Below are 15,803 nucleotides of genomic sequence, written 5' to 3' on the forward strand. Positions count from 1 at the left end.
TGCATTATGAAATACATTTAATAGAGCAATATCAATACTTCACAATAAGTCAAGAAATTGATTTTATGAACAATAAAGACATACAATATTAAATGTGTATTTGTATTAAAGAAACAGACCGTTATTAAACCGAGAAATGTCTACAACATTTAATAATGTGACAGTATTAGATTTTAAAGAGAATTTAATCATTAATATTTAACGGATCACAGATATTAAATCTGCGTCACACAAATCCGCATGACAGGCCCATGAGTTACAAATAAGTCTACATGAAAAATGAAGTTACAGCACCACCAGGAGGTATGTGTAAGGAAGTTACTAAGATATGAAACATTAAGGAACGGCCAATCAGAGTTCATCACACAAAAACAACTTGAGTCAGGATGGTCTCACAGACATTCTAACAATATTTCAAACTTTTATCCAATCAGATGTACAGATAACTTGTCCCATGGTGCATCTCATGTTTACTTCACCATATAAAAGTCCATTACACGTTGCCATCTTTGTCAGTTCTCTAATGCCTGCAGGCAGTGTTATATATTAATATTATTATAATATATTTAGTAGCCAACCGAGCAGGCATGTCAGCTCCCAGGTTCACCAAGGAGGAGAGCGCTGCACTGGTCCACGCCGTCAAGGACTTTTATCCCCAGCTGTTTGGGAACAAGAGGAGGTTGACAGATGCGCATGTTAAGAAGGCCCTCTGGGAGTCTATCATCAATGCAGTTAGATTGGTGTGTGACGTCCAGAGGAGCCAGGATCAAATCATGAGGAGATTCGGAGATATGAGGTTGCGCTTAACAAAAAAAGTCAACCTCATAAGGGACTGGGTACAAGCCCGTAAAAGAGGGGGAAAAAGAGAGGCCCTGCGGAAACTGTACCTACTCCCTTATGAGGTGACTTTATGCGAGCTCCTCAATCTCCGGGTCCCCAAAAGATTTAGATCCTCGCCATCCTCGACCTCCTCTTCTTCCCTCCCAGCTGCGGGATCTGAAAGTCCTGACGCGGGGGCCAGGGCAGCTGCTTCTCCATCCGGTGGCCTGGGAGGAGATGATGGAGAATCTGAACCAGGTAATTATCCAACTTCATATAATATCTTAATATTTGATTTTTTTATAAAAAATGTGTATATAGTCATATACTAAACCTATACAGATCTCACAACATACACTACATATGATGTTTAGATATCTGATTTTATATTAGTGACACATGAAATAGGAATGATGTTTCTTGCGCTCTACAGAATATGCGTCACAGAGCGAAAATGGAATAGCGCATACACGTTAACATGGGTTAGCTGTAAGTGGCATTGCTTTATACATGTTGGTCAAATGACGGATGCGTAATTCCGCTTGGAATCATTGCGCAATGATCGCGAAAATGGAATTTCGCATACACGTTAACATGGGTTTGCTGTAAGTGGCATTGCTTTATACATGTTGGTCAAATGACGGATGCGTAATTCCGCTTTGAATCATTGCGCAATGATCGCGAAAATGGAATAGCGCATACACGTTAACATGGGTTAGCTGTAAGTGGCATTGCTTTATACATGTTGGTCAAATGACGGATGCGTAATTCCGCTTGGAATCATTGCGCAATGATCGCGAAAATGGAATAGCGCATACACGTTAACATGGGTTAGCTGTAAGTGGCATTGCTTTATACATGTTGGTCAAATGACGGATGCGTAATTCCGCTTGGAATCATTGCGCAATGATTGCAAAAATGGAATTGCGCATACACATTAACATGGGTTAGCTGTAAGTGGCATTGCTTTATACATGTTGGTCAAATGACGGATGGGTAATTCCGCTTGGAATCATTGCACAATGATCGCGAAAATGGAATAGCGCATACACGTTAACATGGGTTAGCTGTAAGTGGCATTGCTTTATACATGTTGGTCAAATGGAGGATGTGTAATTCCGCTTGGAATCATTGCGCAATGATCGCGAAAATGGAATTGCGCATACACGTTAACATGGGTTTGCTGTAAGTGGCATTGCTTTATACATGTTGGTCAAATGACGGATGCGTAATTCCGCTTTGAATCATTGCGCAATGATCGGGAAAATGGAATTGCGCATACACGTTAACATGGGTTTGCTGTAAGTGGCATTGCTTTACACATGTTGGTCAAAATGAAATGTGAATTATTATATATGTGAAGAATACAGTATTCTTATTTTCAATATTATACATAATAAAAAAAGAAGAATCCAAATAAATTATAACATATGCCCATCAATTGATGAGAATGAAATAACACAAAATAATAATTTAAGCTACAGTAAACAACACAACTGATTGAAAATAAGAGTACAGGATATATTTATCATGAATTGAATTGAGGAAACAATTAACTCATGGGACTACCAAAGGATTAATATTTTTTAATTGATTTGCTAATAATGTAAAGATTTAAAACATGGCATGATTTGTATTAATGATATCCAATCCTCATTTAATATATTACAGATCTGGATGTTGGTGCTGGATCCTCAAGGCAGGGCTTGTCACAGTATGGTATGTCTCATTTTAATTGACATTTGTCTTAGAAACATGGACAGAACATTACATACTAAATCCACATTGTTCAATATTTATATGTATCTGCAAAATGGATTTTAAAACTTTTTGCAAATAAGAATAAATAAAACAAAAAAATAGGATTACATTGTAAGACTACTCTGATTTTTTTTGAATTTAAGATATCCCATCTATTCTGGATGTCTTAATTTTAATGTCAGATTCTTTGAATGTCCAATTTATATTCTTCCCTTGTGTATTGCTTAATCTTATTTGTATACATTTTTAAATAATACACACAATTTTGCAAATGTTTAGATTTTAAAAATATAGATTCAATTTTTTAAATTGATCACGTCATTTAAGGGACATGCCAACTAAATTTTACATAGAATTATTTTTAAACGTGATTTTATTGTTTTGTTTAAACATTTTATGAGCTACATTGGTTCAGTCTATTGTTTTAGTTCATAAAAAAATTAATGAATTTTGGTTTAGGTTAAACAATGCATTACTGGTATTATCCGGCTGTTTTTCTATGCATAAATTGGCATATTTCCAAAAGTTAAAATCATGTGTTCAGATAACAGTAGTACATAGTTTAAAAAAGTATACAATTACACATTTTGAGCTTCATGTCCCTTTAATAGATGAAAATTAAATAATTCTTAGGCTATCCTTAAATAACATATTAGATTGGAATTGCATGCTCAATCCCATTCATTACATCAACATATGGAGTAGAGAATTCATTAACACCAACATTGTCAAATCAATATAATTTTATATTAAAGGGATACTGAGCTAAAATTATTAATGTTGTCATTCAGATAGAGCATGCAATATTAATCAACATTTAAATATAATACTATAATCATATGTGAAATATTCTATTGCTAAATGTATTTTAAAATCAAGAATGTACGTTTATCTGCAGCTCAATTTTGGTTGACCAACCTGGGTTTTGATTGATGATTGGTGGATACCTTCAACAAACAATATTTATTGAATCCAATATTGCTTATCTGCCTTTAAGATTAAAATGTAGCAACATTAAAATTATAATAGGAGTCAATGTTAAATCATTTGGAACAGTTTGAACAGTGAAATCAATGATTGAAATAAATCATGTCAGTGTCCCTTTAATAAACAATAGATTCATTCATCTTTACATTCTTTGGATTAGACAATATTGATATATAATTCACATATTCACTGTTGGAGTTACTTTATAGATATCAGCATACTCTAACAGCACCATGATTACATATTTGTACTAATCAATTTGGTTTTGTATTGTGATAAAAATGTGTTGTGTCCTAAACAAGATTACTGTACATTGCACAAATGGCTCGATGTGCCACATGTCTTGGTTTATATTTGTCAACAGCTGTTATTCAAAATATGGTTTGTGTGTATTCTTTTAAGAACATTGATCAATGGGTATATTTAGATATGCAATAGCATCGTATGAGATGAGTTTGATGTCTAATATAGTCAGAAATTAAACATATGTTCAATACATCATTTTTAACAGAATCCCCTTGATTCAATCAAGCATTTTTTTGTTTAATGACTGCTCTATTCTTCACATTTTCAAGTTGATTATTCTTAAAATTCGCTACAGATGTGATTTAGTGCTATCCCAAATGTGTTCACTAATATATATCTATATCATTCATAGAGAGAGTTGGTGTGAGGAGCCCACAGGAATCCAGCACTGACACAGAGCCGCCTTTGTGGTCTCCTGGTAAGTCCATTGACTCATTTATATGTCATTGAAGGTGTATTGGTAACCAATATTATGAGCATGATTCTGATGAAGCATAACATTTGAAACAAACATATAATTTACTCCTCTGATTATATATTAATTTTCTTTGAATATTGAAAGATTAATAATTAAAACTTTCTTAGTCTACACCTTTGTTATTCAGAAGATGTATAGCATATGTTTGTTTCCATGTTCATTTTTGACAACAGTCATCAAGTGATACACACATGAGAAATCTTAAATGTTCTATGTACTATGCTTTTATGATTTTAAAATTAATACAAACAATACATCGAAAATATGAATCATTGAGAATAACAAATCTAATGTCATTTGTATGCTCCATCAAAATGATGTAAATCATAACTTTGGGTGTGTATATCTTTAATGCAACATTGATGTGTGTCTTTGATCAACAGTAACATGTTATAATATCTGATCTTAACGTGTACACAACATGTTATGTTTTACAGAGATTGATTTAACATGTGTGACGGAGGAGAAAGAGGCTGCCTTGAAGTCTGATGGTATGTGAAATATATCTATCATGTTTCCAACATGTTGCTTTATTTGAAATCATTTTATTGAAGACATTCAAAGTCTACAGCTTTTGCACTTTAAAAAGGAATATTATTTGTCTGTTCAAATACACTACTGCCCCCTTTCTATATCAGGCAGCATGAAAATATGTTTTTTTTTTTTTTTTTTAAATTTATAATTCATGCCATCATTATGTCACATGCATATTCCAGGCCAAACCACAATATTAATGTTATAATTGTACAGACAGTCATTGATATTCATCTGAGTGCCTATATGCATACCATATCCTCATTTTGTAATTGTTTAGAAATTCAAACACACTTCGAAGTATATTGAAAACATAATCAATTTGAAATGCGTTGATTTGATTTCATGATGTATGAGATGTTAATATATTTGGATTATTTTTTTCAGATGGATCCTCCACCTCTGGTCATCTGGTTTCCGCCCCTGCCCAGTCCCCTGACCAGTCACAGACCCCTGCCCATGCCCAGACCCCTGCCCATGCCCAGACCACTGCCCAGGCCCAGACCCCTGCCCAGGCACAGACTCCTGCCCAGGCCCAGACCCCTGCCCAGGCCCAGACCCCTGCCGGCCCTTCCCATTTGTCATTTCCTGTCCCTCCCAAAAAACGCCCCTTCCCTGTCCCTCCCAAAACACGCCCCTTCACCCCCCTTCGCCGCTCTCCCCGTATTATGGCCCGTACAGCTGCCCAGACCCCAACTCACCACTCCCCAGCTGTACGGCCTACCCCGGAGCAGCAGCTCATCCCTCCCCAACCCAATCCCATCCCTCCCCAACACAATCCCATCCCTCCCCAGCACAATCCCATCCCTCCCCCCTGTCTCAACCTTCATTGTCCTGGGTGTCGGATTGTCCTTCCCAGGCACAGCTGTAAGTATCATTCAAAATCCACATTATAAGATACTTAAAGGTACACTGAAGGAAAATTGTTTCTATTGTGATTCAAATAGAGCATGCAATGTTAATCAAATTTATAATTTACTACTCTTATGAATTATTCTTCATTCTCTTGCTATCTTTATTGAAACAAAGAAATGCCTAGAATTAATTTTAAATAGAAAATATTTGTGGACATCATTTCTTTATTGTTGGATGAATGTATCCATCAACCAGCAGGGACAACCAAAGTTGATAAACAAATATGGCCTGCCCTATAAACCTACATTCTTGCATTCAAAATCTAGCTAGAGAATTCTAACATTTAAAGAATATGTGTAATATTTTCATATTTGTAATGTCATGCTCTATCTGAATCAGTCAATTAAATATTTAGGTTCAGTGTCCCTTTAATTTGATATCACTACATATACAAATCACCACTACTTGGATCCAACAATTTATGTACAAATGTTGATACATTATCTCTTGTCTAACCCAGTGGGAATGTAATTTCTTCAGGTTGCTATGTTTACACAGCTTGTCCTCAACGCCAAAATGTTTAAGGATAGGTGTGCCTACCACAGTATAATTAAAATATTTAAATTGCTAATGTAAGTACAATGTAAATCCTTTAACAAGATTTGATACACTCAAGCTGTAAAAGTGGATCATCGAAAACCAATTAAAGGGGACAACATGTTTGAGTAAACTGTCCCTTTAATGATTTCGGTCTGTCTGAATAACATATTTAATGTGTAAAGAATCAATTTAAACAAATTGATGTAAAGAATGATTTGTCTTTATGATGACAATGTATCTTTGCTTATTTTTTCGTCTATTGTGTAATTATCCTTAATATTTGATTCATTCTTTATTTTAGGCTGTGACTCAGCATGGCTCATGCTAGAAGGTATAGCACGAGTAGAGCAGGCCGTGTTGAGGAACGCAGCTGTCCTGAGAGGGATGAACGACACCATGCAGGCCCAGCTCCGGGTTCAGGATTTGACTCTGCGGCAAATCATGCTATTAAATTCAAGGCATGAATCTGGAGCTGGACATGCACAGGACGATGAAGAGGATGACCAGTAAGTGGAGGATCTGGAGATGCTCCAAGGCCGCAGATAAGAATCCTCCATCCACATGTTGATGTTTTTGTTATTGTTGCCATTTGGCCTTTTTCTAAGTTTATTGTTGTGCCTGTTGCACTCTTTTACCTTGTCATATGTCTCCAATGGGGCTATGCTGGCCCTTGGCAACTCTCTTCATGGACTGTGATGCACTGTGTTACCTTGTCATATGTCTCCAATGGGGCTATGCTGGCCCTTGGCAACTCTCTTCATGGACTGTGATGCACTGTGTTACCTTGTCATATGTCTCCAATGGGGCTATGCTGGCCCTTGGCAACTCTCTTCATGGACTGTGATGCACTGTGTTACCTTGTCATATGTCTCCAATGGGGCTATGCTGGCCCTTGGCAACTCTCTTCATGGACTGTGATGCACTGTGTTACCTTGTCATATGTCTCCAATGGGGCTATGCTGGCCCTTGGCAACTCTCTTCATGGACTGTGATGCACTGTGTTACCTTGTCATATGTCTCCAATGGGGCTATGCTGGCCCTTGGCAACTCTCTTCATGGACTGTGATGCACTGTGTTACCTTGTCATATGTCTCCAATGGGGCTATGCTGGCCCTTGGCAACTCTCTTCATGGACTGTGATGCACTGTGTTACCTTGTCATATGTCTCCAATGGGGCTATGCTGGCCCTTGGCAACTCTCTTCATGGACTGTGATGCACTGTGTTACCTTGTCATATGTCTCCAATGGGGCTATGCTGGCCCTTGGCAACTCTCTTCATGGACTGTGATGCACTGTGTTACCTTGTCATATGTCTCCAATGGGGCTATGCTGGCCCTTGGCAACTCTCTTCATGGACTGTGATGCACTCTGTTACCTTGTCATATGTCTCCAATGGGGCTATGGTGGCCCTTGGCAACTCTCTTCATGGACTGTGATGCACTGTGTTACCTTGTCATATGTCTCCAATGGGGCTATGCTGGCCCTTGGCAACTCTCTTCATGGACTGTGATGCACTGTGTTACCTTGTCATATGTCTCCAATGGGGCTATGCTGGCCCTTGGCAACTCTCTTCATGGACTGTGATGCACTGTGTTACCTTGTCATATGTCTCCAATGGGGCTATGCTGGCCCTTGGCAACTCTCTTCATGGACTGTGATGCACTGTGTTACCTTGTCATATGTCTCCAATGGGGCTATGCTGGCCCTTGGCAACTCTCTTCATGGACTGTGGTGCACTGTGTTACCTTGTCATATGTCTCCAATGGGGCTATGCTGGCCCTTGGCAACTCTCTTCATGGACTGTGGTGCACTGTGTTACCTTGTCATATGTCTCCAATGGGGCTATGCTGGCCCTTGGCAACTCTCTTCATGGACTGTGATGCACTGTGTTACCTTGTCATATGTCTCCAATGGGGCTATGCTGGCCCTTGGCAACTCTCTTCATGGACTGTGATGCACTGTGTTACCTTGTCATATGTCTCCAATGGGGCTATGCTGGCCCTTGGCAACTCTCTTCATGGACTGTGATGCACTGTGTTACCTTGTCATATGTCTCCAATGGGGCTATGCTGGCCCTTGGCAACTCTCTTCATGGACTGTGATGCACTGTGTTACCTTGTCATATGTCTCCAATGGGGCTATGCTGGCCCTTGGCAACTCTCTTCATGGACTGTGATGCACTGTGTTACCTTGTCATATGTCTCCAATGGGGCTATGCTGGCCCTTGGCAACTCTCTTCATGGACTGTGATGCACTCTGTTACCTTGTCATATGTCTCCAATGGGGCTATGCTGGCCCTTGGCAACTCTCTTCATGGACTGTGATGCACTGTGTTACCTTGTCATATGTCTCCAATGGGGCTATGCTGGCCCTTGGCAACTCTCTTCATGGACTGTGATGCACTGTGTTACCTTGTCATATGTCTCCAATGGGGCTATGCTGGCCCTTGGCAACTCTCTTCATGGACTGTGATGCACTGTGTTACCTTGTCATATGTCTCCAATGGGGCTATGCTGGCCCTTGGCAACTCTCTTCATGGACTGTGATGCACTCTTTTACCTTGTCATATGGCTCAAATATTCCTTATTTTTACAAGATTATTTATAAACGTTGTTGATGTTTTCTTACATACTAATAAAAGACATGTCATTGCACGATTCTTTGTCCTCATTCTTCATTTTATTGATTGAAAGCTCTAGTTTATCTGGTTGATCCTTAAAGGGACCTACCAAAAATAATGGATTTTCAAGAATCATATATGTAAGACAATTGTAAATGACTTTAAGATTAACATCTCCAATGTAATTTTATTATTTGTCTTTATATATTTTTCTCAAAGCTTTATCATTGCATGATTAGGATTAGCATAGTAATTCTTTTATTTATGTATATATAGATTGTTATTTGTGTATATATGTATATTTCAATTTTCACATCCATGTGTGTATTTATAAACTCAGCATGAATTGATGCACCTTTAACAAATGATCTGAGGATTGATACAATTATATAATCCCTGTAAAGTGTTCATTTTATTGAAATAGTATTGTCTATGTGTATCCTCTTTTTAAAAACAAAATAATGTCCCTTTAAGTGATGGTGAGCACAATTGTTAATGAATGTATTTCCATTTCTAAAGTGTTTTTGTCCTTGTTACATGAACAAGGACATATAATCTTATTAATAAACAATCTTATTGTAATGTTGACAGCACATGTATTTCATTTTCAATTCTATCTTATTGTAAAAGTGTAACCAAATCAATCTCTGTGTGTAATGCGCATATTTTAGATGAGGAATATTTTTTACCAAATATGTTAACAAAATACTTCTCCTCCCATATATGGCTATAGGTAGTCTGACCATATTTAAACTTGAATAAATGACACGTTTAATCATTACATGTGTCATTATTGTTATTCCAAAACAATCTAAACATATCTTAAAACATCAATGGCATATGTATGTCTCATGTGTATCTTTTAAATGTTAAAGATATACACCATAGCTATAGTTCAAGGGACAGTCAAGTCCGAAAAGATGATTCATGATTTCGTGACATTCCTAGATAGCAATCTAGACACATACTAGTTCCTAAAATATAAATACGTTTCTTAGTGATATGCCAAGCTGTCAACTGAGTCCTTGTATTGGCTGCGGTTTTTCAGCGATCTCGGATGCGCCATGTTGCTTAAGACGTCACCTGCCAGGCTGTCCAATGATTCCTTGTATTGACTGACGTTCTTACGTGATCAAGAATGTGCCTTTTATTGGATGGCGTTTTGACGCGATCAAGGATGCGCCTTTTTTTTTGGGCGTTCTTACGTGATCAAGAATGTGCCTTTTATTGGATGGCGTTCTTACGTGATCAAGGAAGCGCCATGTTAATTAAGACGTCACATGCAAAGGTAAAAAAACGTCTGATTGTATTACGTAGTCCCGCAATATTTGTTTGTGCACGTTAAACACGTTTGTGAATGAAGCCAATTTTAAAAACCTTGCGAATATGGATTTTTTGCATCATGTTACATTGTTGACCTGTAGCTGATAAAGACCACCATATTCTCTTTTGCTGGATGTCTGGTTGAATAAACGAACGAAAGCAAAATGTTTTCATGCATATGATATTTCGAGGTGCAAATCTCTATAGTCCATGTTGTTTAATATGTTTGTCAACAATATGTTCCTTTTTCTGAAAAATGACTGTTGTGTTTAATGTTAAAGATATCTAATTCATAAATATGCGCTATTGTGTTAGAATAAAGTAATCAATATGCATTTATCTTTATCATATGCTAAATATATGATGCCGACTTCTTCTAAATGTAATTTAGTTGTATATTTTATTAAAGGTTCATTAGACACTCACATTATAAATCAAATATTTTACTTTGTTCTCTAGTTAGATAGTCCATTGTTTAACAAATACATGTTTCATTTTGCTTCTGTTCAAATAAAATGTAAGTAATTTTCAGACTCCTCGCCAAGCCTCTAAGTTTCATGTGAGTACCATCTCCAGCTTTCTCCTGTTTTGTGTATGATGGTGTATTGTCTTGTTTTACGGTTGTAATGGGGGTTCATCTATATTTTCAATATAGCTAACCCGATTTTCTTTGAAAGTGTTTAAAGCTTTGTAATATTGATATCAGTATATGTTAATCTTGTTGTTTCTAGTAGTGTCTATTACATACAGTTCTGTTAAAAATATAGTATACTGGGGGCGGAGCTACGCCGTGCTGGAACATGGCTGCATACTGAAACAGCTCCGTGTTAGCCAGCAACCTCAACCTCATTAAATGGAGGGTAGACAGCCCAAACTAAACTAAAAATACTGTGGATGAGATCAGAGAGACCGCTAATCGAAAACTGCAGCCCTCAGAGTAAAATAGGAGCAGCTGAGCTCAGTAAAGTTTCCGGAGCGTGCACGGAACTCCGCCATCTTGCCTCATTGATAGGCACCTTCACCCTGCTCCTCTACCTCACGCAACGGCAGCGCTCCTTCAGACACAGGCCCTGCAAGGGACCGAGCACCATCCAGCAGATGAGGACACACAGTGGGGCTCGCATGGGTAAACCCGAGCAAACTGCTGTTTGATCCGAAAGCACCCGCCACAGAATACCATCAGGACGCCGGACCCACAAGGTACATAGATTCACACGCATCTCTCACAGCGTGATCCCGGCTGATACTGATTGCGCTGCAACTGCCTGTAACACTTAAAGGCACAGAATACATGCCAGGGTCCTAACCGCAGCTCCTCAGTTTAAGGGGGTCAGATAAGGCCCATAACCAATAAAAAAAAAAAAAAAACCTAGTATCCGGCAGGGGGTAAAAACTAAAGGAGAAGGAGGCAGGGGACACAAAGGAAGGACATTAAATATCAGACATATAATCGATAACCTGCACAAAACTTTATCTTACACTCAGCCATAACTCAGTCCCCCTTTATAATAAAACTTTGGATCTAAATATGACTTCAAAGAAGGGACAAAAAGCAGCAGAAAAATCCACGAAACCACAACACCAAATCCCTTCAGTCTCTTCCTTTTTTCATGCAACTGACCTATCACCTGCTATACCACCAGAGCCCCAGGAAATGAAGGGTGCGCCTAACCCCGTGGAGTTAACCCACGACCAACAAGATCCATTGCAGGCCATACAAATTAAACTAGCGACACTGCCATCAAAATCGGACCTGGAATCTTTAAAATCCTTTATAAAAGATGAGCTCAGAGACCTAAAAAAGGACTTAAATGAGATGGGAGGTAGAATCGAATTTTTAGAGGAGGAACAGGAAACCTTGAGCAACCTTGTCAGTTCTAACACACAACAGCTTTCCATACAAGACTCAATGGTCCAATCATTGCAAGACAGAGTGGAAGACCTGGACAACCGCGGACGCAGGAACAACCTGCGGGTACGCGGAGTTCCTGAATCAATCCCACAGGACCAGTTAAAAAGATTCCTTAAAGGTCTGTTCCAATACCTAACGCCAAACTCACCACCAATACTAAATGAAGACATTGACAGGGCACACAGGGCGCTGCGCCCTCCACCCAAACCTCCACTTCCTCCACGGGATGTCATTATAAGATTCCTACGCTTTACAGCGAAAGATAATATCTGGCAAGCAGCAAGAACACAACAATCTATCACATATGAAGGCCACTCACTACAAATTTACCAAGATCTCAGCCCTTATACAATCCAGAGACGCAAAGAAATTAAATATATCACAAGCAAACTCCAGGAACACCATATAAAATACCGATGGGGCTTCCCCTTTAGCTTGATCATACACCATGAAGGATCCCAGATAATATATAAGGACTACAATGATCTAGACCATATTTCAAGGACTCTTAACATGAACTTTAACCCGCCAGCAGAGGCAGTTATCAACATCCCCTCCCAACCTACGGATCCTGGCACTATGCATCCAAGGGAACAACGTCCTCATTGGCAAAGAGTTCAACCGAAGAGAAGGAAGACAAACCCCCAGCATCCTGAGGACAGACTACCTCCTACATGAGATAATAAACTTGCTTGCTACTCAATGGGCAAACCTTTAATGACACTTCATACCTGATCAGAGTGGGGGCCATATTAAGACTTCTCGCCTAATTACTAGGCCATTCCCAATTACCTACATTACCCAGTTGCCGCCTGCATATTCTACCAACAGTCAACCTTGTTTGCAGAAATTGGACAGGCAGAAAGCAGTGTGGTAATATGTTGTCTAAAGTTATGTAATATATGTGTTGCAAATAACTATGTTTGTTAGAATTGTTTAACTATGCAAAATAATAACAGGTAAAAGTTTAAAAATGAGTCTAGTTCCCTGCCAATAAAGGGAGGTGTAGACAACGCATACACATAATTTAAAACTTAAATCTGATAGCAACTGTATCTACCAATTTTTTGGTCATACCGAAAGGACCCTATCACTACCGCCCCCAAGGATCCAGGTATACATTACTGGATAATATGCCCAAAGAGATCCTGATGAAACAAAATTCCCTTCCAGCCCCTCACACTATCTCACTCTTAAAATATTGCATAGTACCCCGATAGCCTGACTCATCAGATAAAATGATGATCACCAATAGGATTGTTTAGAAATTTATAAAAATGCTGTCTACCTCCCAATGTAAATAATATACAGCTAAGTTGAGAGTATGCTGAATGACGTCTCTCCCCCTTACTGTTAGGTGTATCGAAGCATGCCTCATACACTTCAAGTACTTGTTTTGTTTAAAAATTATTTTATTTGTTCATGTTCAAAAAAAATTCTTACACGTGTTATTGATATATGTTTTTGTTACTGTACTGGTCCAGTCTCAGAACTGAGGTGTTATTATGTTAAATTGTACGCTGCTATAGTCCTCTCCAACACAACAAAATGGATAACACACTGACGACAATTAATTTTATCTCCCATAACGTAAAAGGCCTTAACAGCCCGAATAAACGCTCTTTAGCTCTAAGGGACTACAAGAGGGTAAAGACAGATATCCTATTCATACAGGAAACCCACTTTAAACGAGGTTCGGAACCCAAAGTGAGCCTTAAAAAATTTGGGGAGGTTTATCTTTCATCTAATACCACTAAACATAATGGCGTGGGGATCCTAATAAATAAAAAAGTGCCCTTCCATGCACATTCAATACATAAAGATAAAGAAGGAAGATACATTATTGTAGTTGGCTCCTTATTTCACAAACTTATAACGCTAGTAAATATTTATGCCCCTAATGTAGACCCAGCCCCCTTTTTTCTCCACCTCAACAAAAAGATCCTAGAAGTATCCAAGGGCAGTATAGTACTGGGAGGAGATTTCAATCTCGCACTCGACCCAACCCTTGACTGCTCCACAGGTACGTCTTCGGTGCCCAATAAGACGTTAAAACAAGTTAAACTATCCCTCTCACAGTTAACATTGCACGATACTTGGCGTCTCCAGCACCCGGACTCAAAAGATTACACGTTCTACTCACACCCGCACCACCTGTACACAAGAATCGACTACTTCTTCCTAGACGTTACCAGCTTATCACATATAATTTCCACTGACATTCATAGTATCACCTGGTCAGATCACTCCAAAATCAGTTGCCGACTTAAATGGCCTACCTCTAGGCCCTGTAACGCTGGCTGGAGATTTGACGACTCTCTCCTTAGGGATCCCCTGATTTTTGTCCAGGTTCAGAAATCACTAACCGACTACTTCCAAAGAAATGATACCCCAGACATAGACATCCAACACATTTGGAATGCACACAAATGCGTACTCAGAGGTGAACTCATCGCTCTAAAAGCCGCCAAACACAAACAACAGAACAATTATCTTAACTCCCTCTTAGAGGACATTGCGAAACTACAAGATATCCATAAAAAACATCCAACTAGTACCTCACTACTAGATAGCATTACACATAAAAGAAGCCAGCTTACGCTTTTCTTGGGCGAAGAGGCTAAAAGAAAGGCCCTTTTCCTCAGAAAGATGTACTATGAAGGTGCCAATAAACAGGGGAGATTGCTTGCGCGCCAGCTAAAACATAAAACAAACAGACATTATGTAATGAAGGTCCGTGGTAATAACGGTACCTTACACTCTACTACTGCTGATATCACACAAGCATTCAAAGAATACTATGATAAACTATACAATATCAGAAATAACACTACTGACCCTAACCCTGAAGAAATATCAAACTATCTCTCCTCCTTAGCGTTGCCCAAACTTACCAAAGACCAGAGCGATGAATTAGATTTACCATTCTCTGACGAAGAGCTTCTTGACGCTATCTCATCTCTCCCCTCAGGGAAGGCCCCAGGCCCAGATGGTTTCGGTAACTCATACTATAAGCAATTTAAAGAAATCCTTTCCCCCTTCTTACTGAGATATTATCAAAGCATAGACCAAAATGAAGGGTTCTCCCCGACCTCACTCCAAGCTCACATTTCAGTACTTCTGAAACCCAACAAACCATCTGACCAAATAACAAACTACCGCCCAATCTCACTCATCAACACAGATATTAAGATCTTCGCGAAAATAATTGCAAACCGATTAAATAAATTCCTCCCCACTCTTATACATAATGATCAGGTGGGCTTTGTACCCGGCCGAGAGGCAAAAGATAACACAGTCCGAAACATTCACTTAATTTGGCACATTACCACTTCTAAAATCCCTTCAGTAATAGTATCAACAGATGCTGAAAAGGCCTTCGACCGGGTCAATTGGTCATTCTTGAAAGCCTCCCTAGAGACATTCGGCCTTAGCCCTACCACAATAAAGCGTATATTAGCACTGTACACATCACCCGGTGCCCGCATTGCAGTTAATGGCACGTTATCAAACCCCATAGAGATAAAGAACGGTACACGTCAGGGCTGCCCACTGTCTCCCTTACTTTTTGCGCTTTTCATAGAAACATTAGCCACGAAAATTAGAAA

This window comes from Bombina bombina, chromosome 10 (genome assembly GCF_027579735.1).
Source record: "Bombina bombina isolate aBomBom1 chromosome 10, aBomBom1.pri, whole genome shotgun sequence".
NCBI lineage: Eukaryota > Metazoa > Chordata > Amphibia > Anura > Bombinatoridae > Bombina > Bombina bombina.